The 12093-nt window shown below is 44.0% G+C and overlaps 1 pseudogene; it reads right to left on the reverse strand.

The window, feature by feature from the left end:
• Window positions 1-2099: 2099 nt before the first annotated feature.
• On the reverse strand, window positions 2100-3853 carry LOC102831651 (annotated as a pseudogene).
• Between the last annotated feature and the right edge of the window lie 8240 nt (window positions 3854-12093).

Raw genomic sequence — 12093 nt, forward strand, 5'->3', positions numbered from 1 at the left:
AAGGATCGCAGAGGGACTTGCAGTCTTTCCTCCTAGGGCGGACTGCGGAGGGTCCCATGCAGAACTTGAGGGAGCCGGCAAAGGAGAAAAAAAGTCGGTGGCACTAGGAGGAACCTTAATATCCTGCCCGCTTCAAAAAGAGCTTTTGTCCTCTTGGACCGCCTGCATTTATTAGACGCCCACTGCGTTCCGGGCGCTCTGATGTGAGTCTGCTGCGCTTCGGAAATTGAGCGTCTTGGAAGAGAAGAAAGAGACACTATTCCCTCACCGAGGGCTCCAGCAAATTCCCCAGGGGGATTTGCTATTGGTATCGTTGCCACCGCCATCCAGAATTCACCTGGTGAAGTAGATCAGGTTACCTGCCTGCTCTGGCTCTTTTTCCAGTCGTAGCGCTAGTAGAAGAGAATGACAGTGCCTTAAAGGATTGTTAACAAGATAACCCTGGAGAGCAATGTATAAAAAGGTTTTCATACTTTCTATATTGCCTTTAGGAGGAAAATAACCAAATAAAAATAAGTATACCTTACCCTTTGACCTCACAAGTGCATTCCTAGTCATTTATTCTTGACAAATAACTTGGTGGGGGGACTATATACAAAAGATGTTCTTTACAAAGTTCAGTTAGTAACAAAAGAAGGTAAATGAGTGAATTACATCAAGGGGAGGAACTTTTATGTATCCATATTATATGGAAGTTACAGATAGAAAGTTTAAAAGAAAATGAAATGTATGCGATCCTGCAAAGGCGCCTTGCTGGTGCACTGATTAAGCACTTGGCTGTGGTTGTGGTCTGCCATCAATTGTTAAGGGTTTCCAAGGCTGCAGAAAGCCTCATCTTTCTCCTGGGAAGCCACTAGTGGGCTTTAACCACCAACCTGATAGTTAACCCTAACTGCAGTCAGGGGTTCCAACCCAGTTGCAGTTCCTCAGGAGAAAAGACCTGTTGATCTGTTCTGGTAAAGAGTGTTCTTAAGTGCCACTGAGTTGGTTCTGACTCATAGTGACCATGTGTAGGGTTTCTATGGAGCATCTAGAGGGTTTGAACTGCCGACCTTGTGGTTTGCTGTCCTGTGCTGATCCTACAGCGCCACACCAGGAGTTTAGTGAAGATTGTTGTTGCTGAGTGCCATCGAGTCGGTTCTGACCCATAGTGACCCTGTATAGGGTTTCCAAAGAGCAGCTGGTGAGCTTACAGCCTTGGAAGCCTTATGAGACAGTTCTATTCTGTCCTATGTTGTTGTTAAGTGCCATTGAGTCCATACCAACTCAGTGACCCTGTAGAGAGGGTGGGTTTGAACCACCAAACTTTTGGTTCGCAGTCCAGTGCTTATCTTACAGCACCACACTAAGAGTCCATTCTGTCCTATAGGGTTCCCTAGATTGAGTTAGAATCAACTCAAAGGCAATGAGTACGGGTATACCTGCGAAAATCTCCATGCACAATGAAAGGCCTTCCTCTGTTCAATGTGACTGAGATAAACAATGTTTTCCTACATTCTGGGCTGCACGTAGGCACCAATATTAGAGGGCATAACCTTGTTCACGCTATCAAGTGCTTCATTAAATTTGTCCCTGGCGGTTGAACATGCCAACACTTGGTCTGAGAACATGGGTTTCCAACCCAGGTACCACTTGGTGATATCCTTATAATTTGGGCTGTTACTGAGCCAGGAGCACTGCACCTGAAGCTACTTGGGGACGAAGTGCTTTTCAAGAAACGTTACCAGGTTGGTGGCAGAGAACACCTCTCTCAGTCAGTCACCCAACCAAAGGCTGATAGGGGTTAATGACAGAGTTCACCAAGATGCATGCACAGCTTGGATACAATGTTCTTAACCATCAATGTTTCCTAGGAGCCAGGAGTGAAAACATCTTTCCAGGGCTGGAGGATGAGCTTGGCAGAGGAGACTCTGGAGCACCGCTTCTACACTGTATCTACATCTGCTTGCTGCAGATGGAGGAACACAGTGGCCCCACCTAACCTGCATGAGGAGAAGCCAAGAATGAATTGGGGAAAGAATGGGAAAAGTGTCAATCAATGGATTCCAGTTTTTCACTTCCTTCTGTGGCTTGGGGAAGGCACACTGGTCCAATGTTATCTATGATCCATACAAGCTATCAAAAAAGTTGCCCATTGGATCACAGTTCCTTGGTTACCACTGGGCAACAATATTTCAAACACAAGGTATACAAACTTCCTATATCAGCTGGCAAAAGGCATCTATCTACCAAAAGGTTCTGCCCACCATAGGATAAGAGCTGGTTGTTCCCTCTGAGGCTTGTCCACTTGGGAATTTTGGTACCATGAGGGCACCTACTTCTTGAAGTATTCCGTCATGAGTGAGTGAACAATGGCCACAGTGATGTCCACCCAGTCAGGCAGCCTATCCTCCTCATCGTGCTTGTCCCGGAGGGTTTCAACGATGTGGACACATTCATCCATGATGAGAGTTGCTCTAAGTGGGTTGCATCCAGGCCCACACTCTTCCACCATCTCCAGGACCTTGCTGAGATTGGAGATGAGCCTCTCCTCATAATCCATGACCTCAAACATCTTCTACAGCTCATGGGAGAGCTTGACAACTATGTTCCACCTATACTGTTCATTCTGATGAGCTCCTTAAGGTTGATGAGCAGCTGCAGGTTGTGCTCCCTCTCAGGAAGATGAAGCCCAGGGCCTTGGCCTCTTCGTCTGGAGGTAATCGTTGTTGTGACTACTACACAGCCCATCCTCATGGACATATGTGAATGATCTGGTGATAGCTGTAGTAGACTTTCTGATACTCACAGCATCCTATAGAAAAATGCATGGTATTCTTCCAAAAAAAGTTCCCCAAAGTTCTTACCAGAGAGGTAAGAGAAGTACCTGTAATTTTTGGAAAAATAACACTTCTGCTCCTGGCCTGTCATGTCTATGACTTTGACCTAAGGAAACTCCTTCTGGAGAGCAGGGAGCTTTTTATTAACCTGCCCTTGAGCTTCAACTCTTCACTGCCTTGTAAGAGTACTTGGACTTCTTTTGGCTACTGCTGGAGACTTTACCCCACTGGTTCAGTTCCTTCTGAAACTTCTCTTCTGCATTTTTCTGAGTCAACCACAGGGATGTCTTGCAGGGACTGAGTAGTAAGCCCCCCCAAACCCAACACCCACCCACCCACCCCCGCGCAAAGTTCCTTGTTCTTTTCTCTGCATGACTTCACTTGGTTTACTTATATCTTGTGCATTCTTCCTGAAGCCCCTTCCAGGAACACAGCCCATCTTCTGAAGACACTTCTCTCCAATTTATACCGAGTGTCTTTTCCTGCAACCAAAGTCCACTGCAGACTCTTGCAAAAATTTTCCAGTTTCGTGATTTTAAATTGCCACTCATTTTTAAGTTCTTTGGTCTGAAATCCTTAGAAAAGTTGTCCTGCTTAACAGATTCCTCTTGGTCATCAGACTTCCAACTCTTCCTATCTGCCACACCTTTCCTGAGCCCCAAGACGATTAAGCTGACTATTGAAGTGTTATCGCAGGCCCGTTTGCTTCTAAAGCTGGGCCACTCTCATCATCTGAACTGAGCTCTGTTCACACCCTGTAGGTGGCCTCTTCCAGGTCAAACAGTTGCATTATCAGCTAAGATTGAATTTGTTCGGGAGATTTGTTAGTGCCATTGCGTCGGTTCTGACATTAACAACCATCTCTATAGGGTTTCCAAGGAGCGGTTGGTGGGTTTGAACCATCAACCTTTAGGTTCAAACCAACTTTGTGATCTAGTGCTTATCCTACAGCGCCACACCAAGACTCGCACAGCAGGTATTCTCAAAAAGTTCTCCAGCTCATCCTTGCCATTAATCCATAAAGCCTTCCCCATCCCATTACAAAGGAGCTCTGGTAGTGTAATGGTTATGAATCGGGCTGCGAGCCGCACGGCCAAGAGTTCGAAACTACCAGCCGCTTCGCGGGAGAAAGATGAGGCTTTCTGCTCCCGTAAAGATTTACAGCCTCGGAAACCCTGTACAGGGTCGCTATGAGTCAGAACTGACTCCACGGCACATAACAACAACAATCCCAATACATCTGGGACAGTGACAGGCCAGCTATGCCCTGGCTTCAGATTGTTCCAAACTCATCCAGAAATACTTAGAGGTGACTGTTCTCAAAGGAACTTGGGAGTCTTCTCTAAGGTCTCCCCGGCTTTGCTTACCATTCCTATGTCAGGCTATCAAAGACAGGTTCCCATCGCTTCCGTCAGCGGGAACCCGGATGTAGCAAGTTGTGGTGCCGGAAATGACATCACTCAACAACGGCAGTGTCGCACTCACTTCCATAGCAGCAAGAAAACGTGTCTTCTTTTAAATGGTTAATAGAGTATACGGATGTGGCGTGTGGAGTCCTGGTGTGGCGCTGTTGCATCAGCACTGGACGGCTAACCACAAGGTTGGCTGTTTAAACCCATCAGCCACTCCTTGGAGACCCTATACAGGGTGGCTATGAGTCAGAACTGACACCACAGCACATAACAACAACGGTGTGGCGCTGTAGGATCAGCATTGGACTACGTTGGTTCAAACCCACCAGATGCTCCTGGAAAAGCTTATATTGAATCACTATGAGTCGGAAACCCTGTACAGGGTCGCTATGGGTCGGAACTGACTCGATGGCACTTAACAACAACAACATGAGTTGGAACCAGCTCAACGACACAACAATATACTGACAGGACTCCTCGTGTGAAGCTATAGGATCAGCACTGGACTGTGAACCACAAGGTCAGCTGTTCAAACCCACCAGCTGCCCCTTTAGAAACCCTGTACAGGGTCGCTGTGAGTCAGAATCAACTCGACAGTACTAATGTATTGACACGTAGAGGGGATTGCAACTAATGTCATGGAACAATTTACGTATGATCATTGATTGGGAACACTAATTTGCTATATAAACTTTCACCTGAAGCACAATAAAATGTTTGTGGAGTTTTTGTTGGTTTGCTTTTTAAGTCTATTTTTTTTAAAGTCTAATACCTATTTTAAGAAACCCTGGTAGAATAGTGGATTTTGAGCTGGACTGCTAAGCGCAAGGTCAGTGGTTTGAATCTACCAGTCGTTTTATGGGATAAAGAAGAAGTTTTCTGCCTCAACAAAGATTTACAGCCTCGGAAACCCTATACGGTGTCACTAGGAGTCGAAATCGACTCAAATGCACACCACCACTGCCACATGTTTTATTACCTCTAAATTCCCGGTTCAAATCCACCTGCGCTCCTGAAAGCCCTATGCAGGGTCACTAAGTCAGAACCAACTCCAAGGCACTTACCAATATTTATTTTCATCCTAATTAAAGAGAGAGAAAAACAAAGGAAGGAAAGAAGAAAGGTTCTTGTCAATCAGACTGAATTTGATTAATGGTGCTTTTTAACCAATGGCTGGCTCCCAAACCTTCGATCTGCAGAGATAATCAGCCCCATTCCAGACCTACTCAGTCTGCAGTCAGCCTGAAAAGTATTTGTTTACAAATTCCACAGGGGTTTCTGATTCACATGCAGGTTTGGGTGGTGCTTCAGGATAAGCACTGGACTGTTAGCTGCAAAATGGATGGTTAAAACCCACCAGCTACTCCTGGGAAACCCTATTCAATAGTGGTTACTAATGGGGCTGCAAACCGCAATGTCAGCAGTTCGAAACTACCAGCTGCTCCGCGGGAGAAAGATGAGGCTTTCTGTTCCCGTAAAGATTTACAGCCTCGGAAACCCTGTTCAGGGTCGCTATGGGTCGGAACCGACTCAACAGCACTTAACAACAACGAGATAAAATATTGTTATTGGCACTTAACAACAACCACCAGGGTGGGGCTTAAGTATTTACAGTTCAAATGTGTTCCCAGGTGATGCAAATTCTACCCGCTTGCGACCATAGTTTGAGAACAGTTGCAGGATTGTAAATTGCACTGTTAAGGAGAGCTAAACTTTCATTAAAATAAAGGCAGCACTCGATGCATTCCATGGCAACACTTTTAGATACATTTTTGAGGAAAAACAATTTTTTAGGAAATTTTGCTTTTCTCCTAAAATAGAAATCCACTTCCATGTAAATTGTTCCTGTACATGGCCTCTAATGGGCATGGGAATTGCAGAAAATCTTTTCAAAGCCTTTTTATTCCCCTATGAGTTCTAATTTGATCTCAGTAGAATTATACACCTTTTATGAAATCATTGTTTGAGACATATGTCTCAAGTATACTGACTCCACCTATTTCAAACCAAAAGAAATCTTTTTCTATAAATGACACGTAATAGAACTTGCCAATGAAAATGCCGTAAACAATTGATACCATTTTTGAGCAAAAGTTTCAAACTTTTTCATTAACGGGTATTACTAGTCGCTTAAAAGTTATATTCTTTATGAAGGTATCCTAGGCTATAGGAGAAAATCTACACATAGCTATAAGAATCTTTAAAACTTTTTGCTTTAAGCATGTTTCTGTTTTCCAAGGCTAATGTTAAATTTGATGTGACTTTGCAAGAAAATGCTTACCATCTGTGGTTGGCATTTTTCTTCTGCTCCAGCCATTAATATTTTCACATAGAAGAGTTGTCTACAGTAATAAAAAAATCTGTCTGAGGTAAAGTTATGTTAATAATGGTACTCCTACAAAGCTATTTTTGTAGTGTAAATTTCAAATTTAATACTGTGTCTGTACCGTGGAAAGAAGCAAATAACGGTTTATACCGTTACCTAAAATTCAACTCCTTCATTTGAAAAAACACCATGAATTTACAATTTAGTGTTTAGTTCTGGCTTCCTCCACATTTGCTTATAACAGGTAAAGCGACCTAGTACAGTCCTCATATACTCGCTGTTATCACCTTGAGCCCCTTTTTCCATCTTCCTCCTTTGCTCCTTAAAGTTCAGCTCACTAAACATTCTCACGCAGAGTCTTACCCTCACAGCTTTAAGTCACATTCTGAACTATTCTCTGGAAGCCTTTCCCTGACCCCCTCCCAACTGACCTGGTCTCCAATGATTTGTTGTTGTTGTTGTTGTCATTGTTGTTGTGTGCCACTGAGTCAGCTCTGACTCATAAATACCCTGTAAATGGTTTCCAAGGAGCGGCTGGTGAGTTTGAACTAACAACCTTTTGGTTCATCCTATGGTGCCCACCAGGACTCCCCAATGATAGAAATTGTATTATATCCCAGACCAGTGTCCCCATTCCCAAGGTCTGGGCTCCCCTACGCCACTTGCATCAGTTTGCCTTCTTGCTTTCTGCCTTAGTGTACTGAGCCAGTAATCCCTCTTCTGAGGATATCTGCCTCCACCCACTGCTCTAATGCAGTTACCTAGACCCCATCTCCAAAGATTCTGATTCAGTAGTTTGAGGTGGAATCTGTGAATTTGCATTTCTTATAAATTACCAGATGATGATAATATTGTTGTTGTTGTTGTTAAGTGCCGTCGAGTCGGTTCCAACTCATAGCGACCCTGAACAGGGTTTCCAAGGCTGTAAATCTTTACAGGAGCAGAAAGCCTCATCTTTCTCCTGTGGAGCAACTGGTAGTTTCGAACTGCTGACCTTGCAGTTCACAGCCTGATTCGTAACCACTAAGCTACCAGAGAATATTAGTACAGTTAAAACCCATTTTGAGAACCAGTGCCTTACACAAGGAAGGAGCCCTGGTTTTGTACGAGGTGAGCTTGGCCACAGATGAACCATAGACTGTCCAAGGGACTATTCAGGAATCCTCTCTTTGAAACATAAAATGGGGTCAGTGAGAGACTGAGCTAGCTGTGGGGAGCTGAGTTGAGAAGTCACAGAGAGAAGGACTGAGGAAGCCACTTTAAGGCCAGAGTGAGCTATGTTCAAGTAGATAAATAAAAGAGGAAACCCATCTGCAGAGAGAGACTAACTAAGCAGACAGAGAGATAAGAGGTTTTGTAACCCTACAGAGGGAGTCAAAGGGAAGGACTGTCTGGCAGATTTCCTGTCAGCACTCCTGAGCCAGGTGGACTTGTTACATTTCATTTTCAAGCGATCTCACTGTGTGGAATAACCACTTCTCCCTTTACTTAAAGAGTCCATCCAGGTAGCATAGTGGATTACAAACTGGGCTGCGAACCGCAAGGTCAGCAGTTCCAATCTATCAGTCACTTCTCGGGAGAAAGATGACTTCTGCTCCCATAAAGATTTACAACCTCAGAACCCCGATCAATACAGGGTTGCTCTGAGTCACAGCTGACTTGGTGGCACAGAACCACCACCACAACCCCTTACTTAAGCTCTCTGAAGTGAGTCTCTAGTCCTTGCAGTCTCTGTCTCCACTTAGAACCCTATTCCTTTTTAGGTCTTTCTTGAGCCCTTTCGTAAAGACCTTTGTCCTGCCTGTGTTCTCCAGAACTAGAGTGTCATTTGTCCCCCAGCCTGCAGTCTACCACCCAGGGGCAGTGCGTCTAGAATCTCAAGCCGCAGTGTCTAACGTGGCTTTGAATTGGTTCATTTCGGTTCAACCCCAAGCTGAGAATTTGCATTTCCACCCCAGAGATACTGAATCTGAATCTATGTTTTAACAATATCACCTGGAGATCTATAAGAATCACCTGGAGCTCTTATTACACTGTAGATTCTGATTCCGTCTATCTGGGGTAGAAATGGATAGTCTCAGTAGGTACCAGAATAAACCAGTTTGAAGCCATGTTGCAAGGATAAAATACACTTTGGATTTTGAAGACTTAGCACATAAAAAGAAGGTAGAATATCTTATTAATATATTTTGAATATGTCCTGGTGTGGCGCTGTGGATTAATGCACCAGACTGCAAAGCCATTTGAACTGCAAGGTCAGTGGTTCAAGCTCACCAGCTGCTCCTCGGAAACCCTATACAGGGTCGCTATGGGACCGACTCAATGGCACTTCACAACAACAACAACAACAATGAAAGAAAATATAGTATCATTGTTAATTTTACTCCATTTCTTTTTACTCTTTTCATTGTGGCTACTGGACAATTTGAAACTATAAAATGTGGCTTACATTATATTTCTACTGAATATAAGCTGATCTAGGTGATGAGCATTTTCCTATCGCCGTTCAGTGTGTTCACCACTGGTGGGCTCTACTGGCTTTTCTTTAGACCCACCTTACTTACCGAGCTCTCCAATCAATTTTTCTAATAAATCAGCTCTATAGCAGTTGTTCCTAGTGAGAGTAGGAAGGTCTGAGGCCAGGAACCCTGTCCTCAATTCAGTCATCATGCTTTGTGACGAAGTCTTAAGATCAGACCCATCTTTTAAAACTTTTTATTGTGAATAAGGTGAAAGTTTGCAGAGCCGATTAGTTTCCCATTTAACAGTCCATCTGTCCACATTTTGTTTTGTGATGTTGACTGCAGTCCCCACATTGTAACAGTGCTCTTCTCCCTTCCTCCCTGTGTGTACTGTTTTCGTTGGCTTTTCTTTTGCCATCCCTTCTGAGCTTTATTCTTGAGCAAATGCTGCCCTTTTGATCTCGTATGGTTGATTGCTCTCATCGGACAGATCTTGTACAGCAGATTCCAAGTGGACTAGATAACCTCAAAGTTCTTTCCACACCCTATCATATAAAATATAGGTACCAAGCTGCATAGCACAGCTGATCTTTGTCATTTGTAAGACTGGGTGTGTGTTTTTAATAGAAAAGCATGTAAATCTAGGCCATCTTTTTGTGCCCATTTCTTTTGATATGTCCTAAGTATACACAACTGGCCTGTTGTATTGTGGATTCTGAGTTAAAAGAGAATGTAATTTGAAGAGATTGCATATATTTTCCAAAGCCAACTTAGTGACTTAAGCATGGAAGTATTACAATTAAATGTTTGAAAAGTTATCTGTGCGTGTTTTGCTGTAAAATGATACCGTTAAGCAACACATCTTTTGGGGATGAGGTAGCAGCCTCCTCCTGGGGGGTGAGAAGGGAGGGAGGGCTCAAGCACTGCATCACTGCATTGTAACCGCTTTGAACAACAGAGCAACAAGAGCAGGCTCAACAAAAGAGTCATGTCTAATCATCTTCAAAAGACAATTATACAAAATAAAACTGCAACACAATTCTCTCAGGGCAGGGTGGGAGGAGATGTGGAAAGATTTCTATGATACAGTCCTTATGTGTAATGCAGAGAAGGAGGCTCAGAATGAGATCAACAAAACTGGTAAGTCCATGGGTCAGTGTCAAAGAATTGAGGAAAATCCTTCAATGACTGCTCATCCAAACAGCTTAATGTGGCCCTCTTGGCATAGTCAGATCCCAGCTCTCTTCTTTGGTCTCATTTCCTCCTCCTCCTCTGTTCCACCCACACCAAAGGACTCAGGCTCTCATCTTTCAGGTAAAGTTATGCCCATTGTCCCATGGGGTTCAGTTTCCTCTCTCATCTTGAAACACCTAGTAGACAGACACCTGCTTCCCAGTCTGTCAGCACTATCAAAACACAAAAGGATCAACCATGAGTCTTTTACAAAATATAATTGACACTTGATTAATGAATATTTTCATGTAAATGTGTTTATTATTATAGTACGTAGTTACATTATTTCCATTGGTAAGAGATCATTGAATGATGCTGTGAATTGCTATAATGTAACCCTTCTAGCTTTTGTTATGTAACTCCCACAAAATCATTAGGTGGAACTAAGTAAATAAGGTGTTAGTAGCCCAGGAAGGGGATTGGACAGTTTTGCTACAGAAAATAATATGTATGGAACACTTGTAGGGGTGGGGCCATGCAAATAAGGTGCATGGAATCCTTATAGGGGATTGGTCAGTTTTCTATCTTGCTAGGCTTAAAGGAAGCAATCCCAGATGTTGGAGGGGGACATCATTACTATCAAAAAGAAGAGTCGGGAGCATGTCCTTTGGCCCGGGGGCCCCTGAGTTGAGGACCTTCTAGGGCCAGGAGACAGAGAACTTTAGAACTGAACATGGCAAGATGGCAGCAGCATAGGACTGGTAGGTTAGGCTTGTCAACACAGAAAAGGAGAACACCTTCAGGCAGGAGGCTTGCTGGCAGAGTGGAGTGCCTCCAGATACTTATGAGCAGATCCAAAGAACTTTGTAACTCTTGCTCAAGCAGGACAGGGGCCAAGCTGAGAGTGGGGGCTGAGAGTAGGGGTCAAGGAGTTGAGAGTCAAGAGTGAGGGCCAGTAGTGAGGCCTGCCTGCAGGCACAGCTGGAAAGATACTGTTCTGTTGAAAGAACTGGATCCTGAGTTTTTCCTGTTACTTCCAAGTTGGTCATAATCTTGAATTGTTACTTTCCCACTAAGTCCCATAATTGTGAGTGTGGTCTGTGAGTTCTCTGTGACCATTGCAATGAATTACAGAACCTAGTAGAGAAATACAATGGGAGCGGTGTCTGGTGTCAGAATTGCTAAAATGGTTAGACAGTGAAGGTAGGTCTGATCTCCACACCTTGTGGGAATCAGCTTTGGGCCCATGCTAATCTTGATTCTCTCTTCTCCTCCTGAAGTTAGGCAAGGTCTAGCACCATGTCATTTATACACCACTGTAGATTACGTGAGAAGCTCTGGTAGCATAGTGGTTATGAGTTGGGCTGCTAACCTCAAGGTCAGCAGTTTGAAAGTACCAGCGGTTCTTCAGGAGAAAGATGAGGCTTTCTGCTCCCTTCTACTGTGTGTTAAACCACTGCCATTGAGTTGATTCTGACTTATAGCAACTCTGCCCTGGGGGTGCAATGGTTAAGTGCTTAGCTGCTAATTGAAAGGTTAATGGTTTAAACCCACCAGCTGCTCCGGGGAGAAAGATGTAGTAAGCCTGCTTCTATAAAGATTTACAGCCTTGGAAATCCTATGGGGCAATTTTTCTCTGTCCTATAGCGTAGTGGTTACGAATCGGGCTGCGAACCTTAAGGTCAGCGGTTCGAAACTACCAGCCGCTCCGCGGGAGAAAGATGAGGCTTTCTACTCCCGTAAAGATTTACACCCTCGGAAACCCTGTACAGGGTCGCTATGGGTCGGAACCGACTCGACGGCACTTAACAACAACAACAACAACATGGAGTCACTAGTGTATATACTTCTGAGGGTTACATATCTGACAAAGTTAGCTATTGGAATATGCTCTGTTCATT

Source organism: Chrysochloris asiatica, unplaced genomic scaffold (assembly GCF_000296735.1).
Source record: "Chrysochloris asiatica unplaced genomic scaffold, ChrAsi1.0 scaffold00007, whole genome shotgun sequence".
NCBI classification, from domain to species: domain Eukaryota; kingdom Metazoa; phylum Chordata; class Mammalia; order Afrosoricida; family Chrysochloridae; genus Chrysochloris; species Chrysochloris asiatica.